Source organism: Hirundo rustica, chromosome Z (genome assembly GCF_015227805.2).
Source record: "Hirundo rustica isolate bHirRus1 chromosome Z, bHirRus1.pri.v3, whole genome shotgun sequence".
Classification (NCBI taxonomy): Eukaryota; Metazoa; Chordata; class Aves; order Passeriformes; family Hirundinidae; genus Hirundo; species Hirundo rustica.
In genome coordinates, this window is record NC_053488.1 from 73,513,861 (window position 1) to 73,523,919 (window position 10,059).

Sequence of the window (10,059 nt, forward strand, 5' to 3'; positions counted from 1 at the left end):
ATCCTATCATCGCTGGCTTCCTGCTGCTTCATGGAAGCAGGCCATTCTTGAAACGAGTGAAAGACCTGCAACATGACTGCGTTCCTTCCCTGGTTCAGATGCACAGGGCACATATATAATGCATTTTGTTTCTGCTTTTCTTACTATGACTTCCCGGCCTTTCCCTAGATTCCATCCATGATAATAGCACCATCTTTCTCACCTTCTCCCACCTGCTTTCATTTTCTCTAAGTTTTCCATCTACTGTGCTCATGGCATTCCTTCACCTTTTCACTTTGCCAATTCAACTCCTCTATCTTCTCCACTGTCTTACACCATAGCTCCCATATGTCTGCCTCAGCTCCACAAATCTTAAATGTTTATGTTATGACCAGAGCAGCTTAAGTATCAAGGTGCTAGGAAAGACAGGAATGAACCAGGAGGTGTAGAAAGGAGGCAGTGCCAACCTCATTCCTTCCACCACCTCACTCCCATGCCAATTGCATTATACAGCCTCTGCTTGACACCTTACAGGCATGTGCACTCTTTGTTCCTGGCACAAAGGTGTTCCTGGTTTCTGACCACCTGTTTCACTTCCAGCTTTCCTTTAGCTACATGCAGTTTCATAAACAGTGCCTACTGAGAAGATAACCTGGATCTAAAAGTCTAAAATTCTGGTGGGATGTGGGCATTTTCAGTGGCAGCAAGCAATACCTGTGAATTGGATAAGCTGTAGGGGAAAATAGAGATAATTTTGAGGACTATTTTGATGGGAGCCAATGACTTCACTGCTTGTGAAAGCAGGCAGACAGTCAATGACCATGCAAAAATGTTGCAGGAAGTACACTACAGATGACAAGAACCTGGAGAGCACCTTGCAGCTGGCATAATACTGACTACCTGTCCTGGTTTAGGGACAAATTTGAGAGAAAACCCCTGAATAGGATCCCTCCGGGAAGCAAACCCAAGTGGCCCCTCCCTCCAACTGGTCTGGTAAAAAACCTCTTTGGAGAAAAGTGGAAAAAACTATTTTACTTAACAAACAAAGTGCATAAAAGTATAAAGAATGAATAATATGAAACAATAAAACCTCTCCTTCTGGAGTGAGATGGCAAATTGAGAGAGTTCTTGCCGTGGATGTAGCTCGGCTCTCTCTCTCAGCGTCTCCTCAGTCCCAGTCCCTCCGGCGCTGCTGGAAAATGCCGAGGTCCAGGCCCCGGTGGGCCGCAGGTGCAGCCCCCAGTGCTCCCCTGGGTTTTCAGTCCAGAGCAGGTTTGAACAGTTCCAAGAAAAAGGGAAAAACCAGTCCAGGGAACTTCTCTGCCCTAGCTAGTTGAAACTAACTAAGAGCAAAAAAAAATATCTCTGTCCTGCAGTCTCTCCAAGCCTCTGCCGAACACCCTGTCCAGAGAAGAGTGTGGAGGAGTCAGGCAGTTTTCTCAAAACAAACTCCACGCTTCTCCTTGCTCTTAGAACCAGTCTTAAAGGCACAGGACTCGATATACAGCACAAACAGAACAGATGACTGGGGCTACAAGCATCATAAAGTCACCCTAGGACACTACCAAACTATGAAACCATGTTTCGGAGTGTTTGTCACCAGTCTACTTCTGTACCTTTCCTGCCAGCATTTCTCAGCAACAATGCACAGACTGGAGCAGTGGGTAACATCTGTTTTACTACTTTATTTTGTCACCAACAATTTTAAATACAAATGGCAATTTTTCACCCATATGCAAAACACAGACCACCAGAGTCTTGCCATCAGTCCCTAGAAGAGCAAGCTAGCTTGCAAGCTAATAATTCTGCTGGCTAGATATATTTCATCTCTGTGAAAGACTGTGGCTCCTCCTGAAGATAACTTTCCAACAGTGCTGTGTTGGCTGTGCTAGGTTTTATCCTGTGACACAAGAGTGACCTCCCCTTGCTCCCACAGGAGCTTCTCCCCACGTATCTGACAAAATACAGACCGCATGCCAGGTATTTCAGTGGGACCTGAAAGATTCTGTGCTTAATCATGGAAGTCCTTGATCTAATCATCTTGTTTCTCCACACTTCAATTAAAAATCAGTTCAAAAAACTTTCCCCTATTAAGCGTTACTCAGATGGATATCCCTCGAGTGCACACGGTGCCTCTTCTGTGGCGTCTTCTCGATCTTTGTAGAGCTGAAGCCCAAAATTAAAACTGTAATTCTGTTATTATTTCCTGTTTTCTTGCCTTAAGGCCTGTATCAATACCCAAGGACACAGTATAGATAAAAGCCTCAGTACTTTTGGAATTATGTTAGAAAACGCCTGCATTTTATCCTTCAGTGGGAATTTTGCTGTTTGTCTCCTCTGCAAATATAGCAAATACTGCAAAAGTAAGATGACCAGGCTCTCTATGATTAGGATGTGGCAACTCTGTCTGTATGTGCAAAGAGGTGCATAGCAGAATTTGAATGTCCTTTACAAGGTCATGGTCACCAGTAGAAAATACTATTTTCTTAGCATTAGCTTGCTAATTAATAACCTATACTGTCTGGTTTTGAACAATTCTGTTTCTCAAACCCACATGCTGCATTTCCACAAGCAGAATGAGAAAGAAATATTTTAGTTAGATTTATCAAGTTTTGATGTGGATGAATCTCTCTGTCTCTAAGAAGCCTGCTATAATTGTGTTTCTTATTCTTTCTCTCCCGTTTATCAGAATTCATAGGTGATGCTTCCATTAAAGCCATGAGGAAAAAACTTTAAATTTAGTATCTTCCTGATGGATAAAAGCAAGTTGAGAAATAAAAAATTACTTATCCAAAGTCATTCCAAGGTCAGAGCCAGACAAGGGATTAGAGACACAGTTCTCACAGCTAATTAGGCCATTGGATAAGCCGTAGTGATAAACAGAAAAATTGATGAATTTTCCCAACACAACATAATAATATGGTAAAATTTATGTCTGAAAGTCATAAAATCCTCTGAAATAGGGAAGAGATTGTTGTGTGGCCTCATGCAGTATCTTCCTCTGCCCTTGTAAAAAGGGTGTCTGGAAAAGACCATGAGTTTGACTACTGAATAGTGGTTATTTAACTTGAATTCAACAGTGACACACTAGGGCAGAACTCCTGAGTGTTAAAACTATGTTATGTTTTATGTTAAAAAGTGTTATGTTAGGAGACACTTAACTGCCATTAATGTCCTCAGAATTTTTCATTCTTCGCAAACTACTGAAAGCCCAATAAGACTGTGTTTTTAACTTATTTCAGTGCTATTCCTAACAGGCTTCATCCATTTGAGGAATGCTTTACTTTGCCTGAACATGTAATTACCAAAGTTGGGCAACCCACTACATGCCACAGTAGCTCCTTGTAGATTTGGTGGCTCAGGCTCACACTTGGAACTAAAACACTACAGTCATACAAAACTCACATATATCAGTTGCTTGCTCATCAGTAGACACACATGGAACTGTGATGCATACTCAAATATTAAGTTTGTAGACTGGTACACTGTCAACGGCCTTCCACTATACTTTCTTTTCTGCTATTTTTCTGCTTCCTTTTGCTCAGTAGTGGTTCAACATGATACAGAGTTGCTTACTGGTTGTGTTCAGCATGATATCCAAATAAAGCTTTTAAAATCAAACAGAGAAGTACAGTCCTGCTGCTTTCTAATTTATGAGGAAAGACCCCAAATAACTTAACTTCTTCTTACCTTCTCTTTTACTTTTTGTGCCAAGGATGCCTGTTTTGCCACGATAACAGACCAGAGAACACAAGGACTTTTGGATTCCAATGGCTGGATTCCAGGTAGGAAATTTTATTTCTACATAAATACTTCTTACGAACTGAATTCTTTCATGTTCCCAGGCCTGTTTGTGGTGTCTCACAATCCACCTGGAAGTGTCCAATGCACTGAGGAGCTGCACAAGTGAAACTGTAGGAATCAGGAATATCGGACAGCTTTGCTTAGTGAGTCCCATTTGGAGCTTCTGCAATGGAATACAAGCACCTCACTGGATGAGAGTGGACTTGAAATTTTAGCAGATTTTTTTGCCTCACATAGAAACTGTATTTAGCCTTAGAGCTGTACTGCACTAAGCACAACTAAATATACTACAAAATGCTCATTATCAGTTTCAACTTTTATTGGAAATACTCATTTTGAATGCTGGACACTAGTAAGATGTGCAGTGGAAATGCTATGCTGCTATGTCCATAGCAACAGCAGTTGCAAAAGCTGTTTGATTTTTTCAGATACACAGTCCAGGAACAAACGTCACATCTGACTTCTTTCCTGAGCTGTGGTGATGCCTTCTTTTTTGGTCTTGAGAGCTGGGTGCAGTTAAAGGATAAAGGGTTTTTATATCAGTATTTAATAAGGATTTTTTATGGTGCAACACTTCGCCAAGATGGAGCATGCTGAAATGTACGCTCCTGATAGATCACGTATATAATTTTATTGACTTTGCAAATTAGCATATCTAATAAAGATGCCCTAATGAGAGACTTGAATGAATAGCATGATGTCATTCCATCCTGAAGAATTCCTCCCTGGATGGGTTTAATCCTAGGTTACAGGATGTATTTTAGAGAGGACCTTGGTTTCTCAAAATAGCATAGGGCTTTCTGGCCTCCAATTGCAAGGCCTCTAGGATGTTTGTTTCCTGGCTCAGCAGAATACTATATTAAGTTATCAGATTTAAGGAATTACAAATATGCATGTTAAAAGCACTGAGGATACATAAAAGGTATATAAAAGGTGTTTAAAAGAAAAGACAAAAAATCATCATGACATCAGTGGGATCCCCATATTCACCTGCTCATACCCTGAAATCACTGCCACTCCCAAGCCCTCTGTAACAGATTTTGCATGATCCCAGAATCTTTTTGCAAGTCAGACAAGGTGGCATTAAGAGGTTAAGCTGATGAGTACTTGTACACAGCCAGACATATGTGTGCAGGCACTGCGCAGAATTCTAATATGCTGCTGCTCTTTTCCTTCTATCAGCAAATGTATCTGGACTTCAGCAAAATGAGGAATTGCCTTGTTTATCTCTCTCATTTTGGAGTCTGCCTTCAGAGGTTACTCCAGATTGGTCCTTCACTACTGAGAGCTTTCATCTTCTCCACAGTCAGTTTTTGATGCTGCTTAAGACACCAGATGTTGATATAAAGTTTAAAGTGCTCCAGCTGATTCCTTCTCTTTGACTTTTGTGACCAAACCTTTATGAAGAATTTGAGCCAAAACAAACACTGAAAATTCATCAAATCATTCTGTCCTCTTACAAAAATACTCCAAACTGACCACATACCCTTGTAATGGCATGGTTCCAGTAGGCATACTGTTCTTAGAGGACCTAAAGTCACAGCACACTAGGAAATAGAAATGGCTTTTAAAATTCTCCAGATTCCAGCTCTGCTCTCTGTTAAAAGAGAAAAAAAGAAAAAAGAAAAAAAATTATACTTTCTTGAAATTATTTTTGCGATTCCTTTGGAGGTTAGTGCTGAACAAAGCAATAATCCTCTACTTGATAGCCACAAAATGTTGCCATTTTGACTCCAGTCCATGTGAATGAATCAGAAACACAGTGTCCTAAACACTGTTCCTGCAAGGATGAGGGATGTATTCTGTGTACTTACAAAGCCTTTTTCTGGTGAACAGGAGGAAGCAATTAAAACATTATCTGCTTATCACCATAAAAACTCCTCTGCTGCCCAGATGTGTTTTTTGCACGTATTTCTCAGAGTCATGCTGCAACACTGGTTCAGGCTATAAGCTAACTTTTCATTACTCTCTAGGATTTTTTTGTCCCTTTTCTTCTCTTCCTATCCCCTCACTCTTTCAAATCAACACCTGCACTTATTCATAAGGAGTTCCCTTATTCAAAGGGAATTCAAATCAATGAGTGATTCTATTTGACCTTTTTGAGTACAGCTCTGTGCCTGTTTTTATAAGCACTGGATACTGACATACAAGAGACAAGCTACTCTTTGCAAAACTTGGTGGTTAATCTTTGGATCTATGCCTCTGTTTCAGTATAATTCAAGATTGGTACCTTATGCCTCGACTTCTCAACTCTCCTGCTGAATCATATGATGTGTGAGATGCTATGATGAGGTGATACAATGCCAGCCTCCAAAACTGGCCTCAGACTTGAGGAGGTTGCGAGGGGCCTTTATGGCTGGCTCCTTTTCCATGACAACCCTTTCGAGCAAAGGGGCGCTCCAGAGCTCACTGCAAAATCTCATCAGCCCCAGGGCTGCTCAGGTTAAGGGTAGCATGGCAATGCCTGGGGAAACTTGTCTGTACTGCTTGTGTCTGCTTTGCAGGCACAGTGCTGAGGAGCAGAAAGCAGGTTGAAACTCCCACAGTGTTGGAGACTACCAGCACTCGTTGGAATGAGGGGCATTTCTGTGTACATCAGAAGTTTTCAAACATATGAGGACATGTAATTCCTGCTGTAAAAAGCCTGTACTCTAAAATGACAGATGAAAGCTGGCATTGTGGCATGCAAACCCCAGGTTTATATGGGTCTTGTCTTGGCCATGGCTGCTGAGTAGCAATCCTGCATTAAATGGGTTTTATCTCATAATTTTCTTCTTAGCTCCCTAGAAATTTTAGCCTGCATGGCTCAGACAAGCATGTATCTGACAGTGTATTAGCACTTAGAAAAAGAAATGAGAAAGTCAATAGAGTTAACTTGGAGGGCAAAGACTGCTCTTACTTGAAATACACAAAATTGCTGTGTGTGCCAGGTAGCTCTGTCTGGTTCTGCAGCAGGCACCTATAGTAAAATAATGTGCTGTAATATGCTTAGCTGTTAGTGAGGCATGACTAGTGATTTTGGCTTGCCCTTTCCCAGTCATCCCTCATTTTCCCTTTCCTCCTGCAATGCAATTAGAGAAAATAGGAGCTCCAAATGTGACTTAGCTGTCTGGGGCATCACTAAATGATGAGATCACTAAACAGATCTCATCCAACTTTTGGGGTTTTATCCAGGCATACCTTCTAGGAGTAAACTAGGTCTTGCCTAAAGCATATCTTCTCACATATTTTCCCTCTGAATGTCAGGAGCCAAGCAGTTTTCTATTTTCATTTACAAGTTTTAAATTTTTCAGTTAAGGAATCATTTGGAAATTGATAATTTGAAAATGTGTTTCTAAAATAATGTGTTTCTGGTTTTCAGTTACCCATATAAATACTTAACACTCTTTCCCTTTTATTGTAGCCTTCAGCTCAATGGAGGATCTTTGCAGGTTAGACCTCAAACAAATTAGCAAGATGATTGGCAGTACCATTCAATTGGTATCAGAGTGCTGGAACAGTGCTCAGGAACCCTCCACACCTCCTCTCTGGGTACCTGCAAATAGTCATTTGGACTCATTTTGCAGCAGAGAAACTGTTAATGCAAGAGACAGCCAACAAAACCAGTGAGCACCATATGCTATTGTATACAAGGATAGTGTGCTCTCACTGTCTTTTAGTAAAACTGAGAATAAAACTCATATTCATTGTGTGTCTGCAAGCTAGAGCAGGGAGAGATGTGTGCAGGCACCTGGAAAGAAAAGGTTATCTACCTGCCACTTTCTTATCCTGGTAAGCAGACTTTGGGAAAGGAGAGAGCAGAGGAAATACACATCAAGAATACAAACACCGTTCCTTTTTTTCCTTTTTCTCCTTCTGAAGCTTCTTTGTAGCAGCACAAGCACTTATTCAGCTGGGTTTGGATCTGTTGGAGAGATGATTTGGACAACACTCAGGGCACATCAGAAAACCAATGAAGTAAATAGCCAAGTAGACCTACCCAAAGCAACCCAAACCCAAAAGAATGAGAACCCCAAATACAGCAAGACATCTTCTGCAGTTGCAAGATCACTGCTCATGAGCAGTACTGCAGTGGCAGCATTACACCTGTCACCCGACTGTTTCAGTTGTGGACAGAGGTACCAGAGCTAGCATAATGCCCGTGGGAAGGGGTAATGGTAGCATGTCCTCGGAGCTCAGTGCAGACATACAGAGCAAGCAGCTGCACCTGAGTCATTCTGAGTGCTCAGGCTGGTTTGGCTGAAGTGACACAAGGCATCTCTTCATTCACTTAAAATCCCTGCACTGTGGTGACAATCCACAAGCCTCAGTTTTGACAAACCAGTGTATGAGAAAGAGAAGTCTGTCTTTGACCCTTTTTAGCAAAGTTTTCCATCCTGCTTCCCAAAAAGCCAGGAAACCACTTTCAGATCTGCAACAACATGCTTGACTTCCTCAGTTTGGCCCAAGTCCTCTCCTGAGTTCCAAGACGCAGGAGCAGGTCATCTTGTCCTTCCATCTGTATTCCCAGAAACAACCAGCAATGGCCAGGATTTCATTACAGAGGAACCAGAGAAATTTATCATAACAAGGCTGTCTCTAGAGGACCAAAATTTTCCAGCTTGTGAAGGCATATGAGTGTGGCACTCTGATTGGAGGCATGTCTCCAAAAGATGTAAATGGGTGACAAACGCCAAGTTCTGAGCAGAGGGGTTTAGTCTCGGTGTTATTTTTAGAACATCAGGACTAAACAGAGTCTGAATATGTACGAGGTGTCCAGTGTTACAGAAGGCATCATTTCTGTTAATAAGAAATTGCTCTCCAATTAACACCAACATGAAGATGACCATTTAGCCCCTTCCTGAATACTTGTGCTTGATGCCTGTGTGGTGCTATGTATTGAATTACCAAGCAGCTGTTCTTCCGTGTTTAATTAGCCGGCGTGAAAGTAGCGATGTTGCAAGCGGCGCCCATGGGCTTGGGTTGCGTGTCACAGTGTCATCTAGTGGCCGGTGTCCACCTTCTCGGCTGGGCGAGCACAGCAGCAGCAGGATACTGCAACGATTCTAATCCTCCAAGGCTGAAATCTTATGTAGGTTTTCAGTGCTTCTTCAGAGACAGTGATGGCGATGCACTTCGTGGAGCACAGTCCTAGCCCCAAGCGGTTTCATTAGACAGATGATGTAGGCATCAAGGCATCCTGAAGTGGGGTTTTTAGCTATATTTGGTGAAGCTTCTGGTAGTTCATCATGGCACATACTTAGAGAAGCCTAAGTAAGTGTGTGCACCCTCAGTTTTGGGTGTCCCATCTCTCTGTAAGTCCCTCATCACCACAGTAGTGCATGAATTTGCACCTAGAACTTCGATGAAAGTGTTTCATGTGGAGGGAGTCATTAGAAATCTCCCTGCTTCCTTCCTGGAGAATATTTCCCCTACAGAAGATCCAGCTGAATGGCACACTCCTAATCTGCCTCAGCACAACCAGACAGCATCTGATAGAAGCACATTGTGTTAGCAGAGGTGGTTTTGTACTGAATAGAATAGGAAGGACTTGCACACTGTTTTGTCAGCTAAGTAGAAAAGACAAAAAGGTGGAAGTCAATAATGGCTTAGTTAGGCAGAGCTACACCAAGGCAAGAACATCAGCCTCTGATGAAAGCAAGCATAGGATATAATTTCACACTTTACTAATGCTCCATACTCTACTGAATCACAAGGGAGAGTTGTATCAGCAGTTTTCCATTTAGGGACAGCTCTTCAGTAACAAAACTGTACACAAGAGTCATATCATTACACACAATAAAAACAACAGTAAATTTTCTTCTACAGATGAACATATTGGGACAAATAACTGTGATGTTTGCCCCAAGAAAAGGTAGTCAGTACCAATGCCTACAGGTTAGTCATCTCTAACTTCCTACTCTAAGACCCTTCTCTCTACAGGTCATACATTTTGTCAAGCTCCTTCTTCCACCAGAAACATTTTGTCTTGGACACATTAAAATTCAAGGTTTGGTAGCTGCACTTGCAACCTGGCTGGGCAGTGATCATTTTTCCAGCTCTGACAGCTCAGTATTTTTGTATATGGTTGACCAGCACAAAACTGAGGTGCCTTTGCATGAGAATATGAAAGCCTCTTTGCAATTCAAATGACAGTAAATATAAACATTTGAAAGAATGCTACACCAGAATGAATTTATTTATTTTTTTTTTTTTTTAGGATTTACATGACTTGTTCAGTTACATGGTTGTTCTAATAAGACTAAGTATTTTTTTCTTTGAGAGTATGTATCTGAT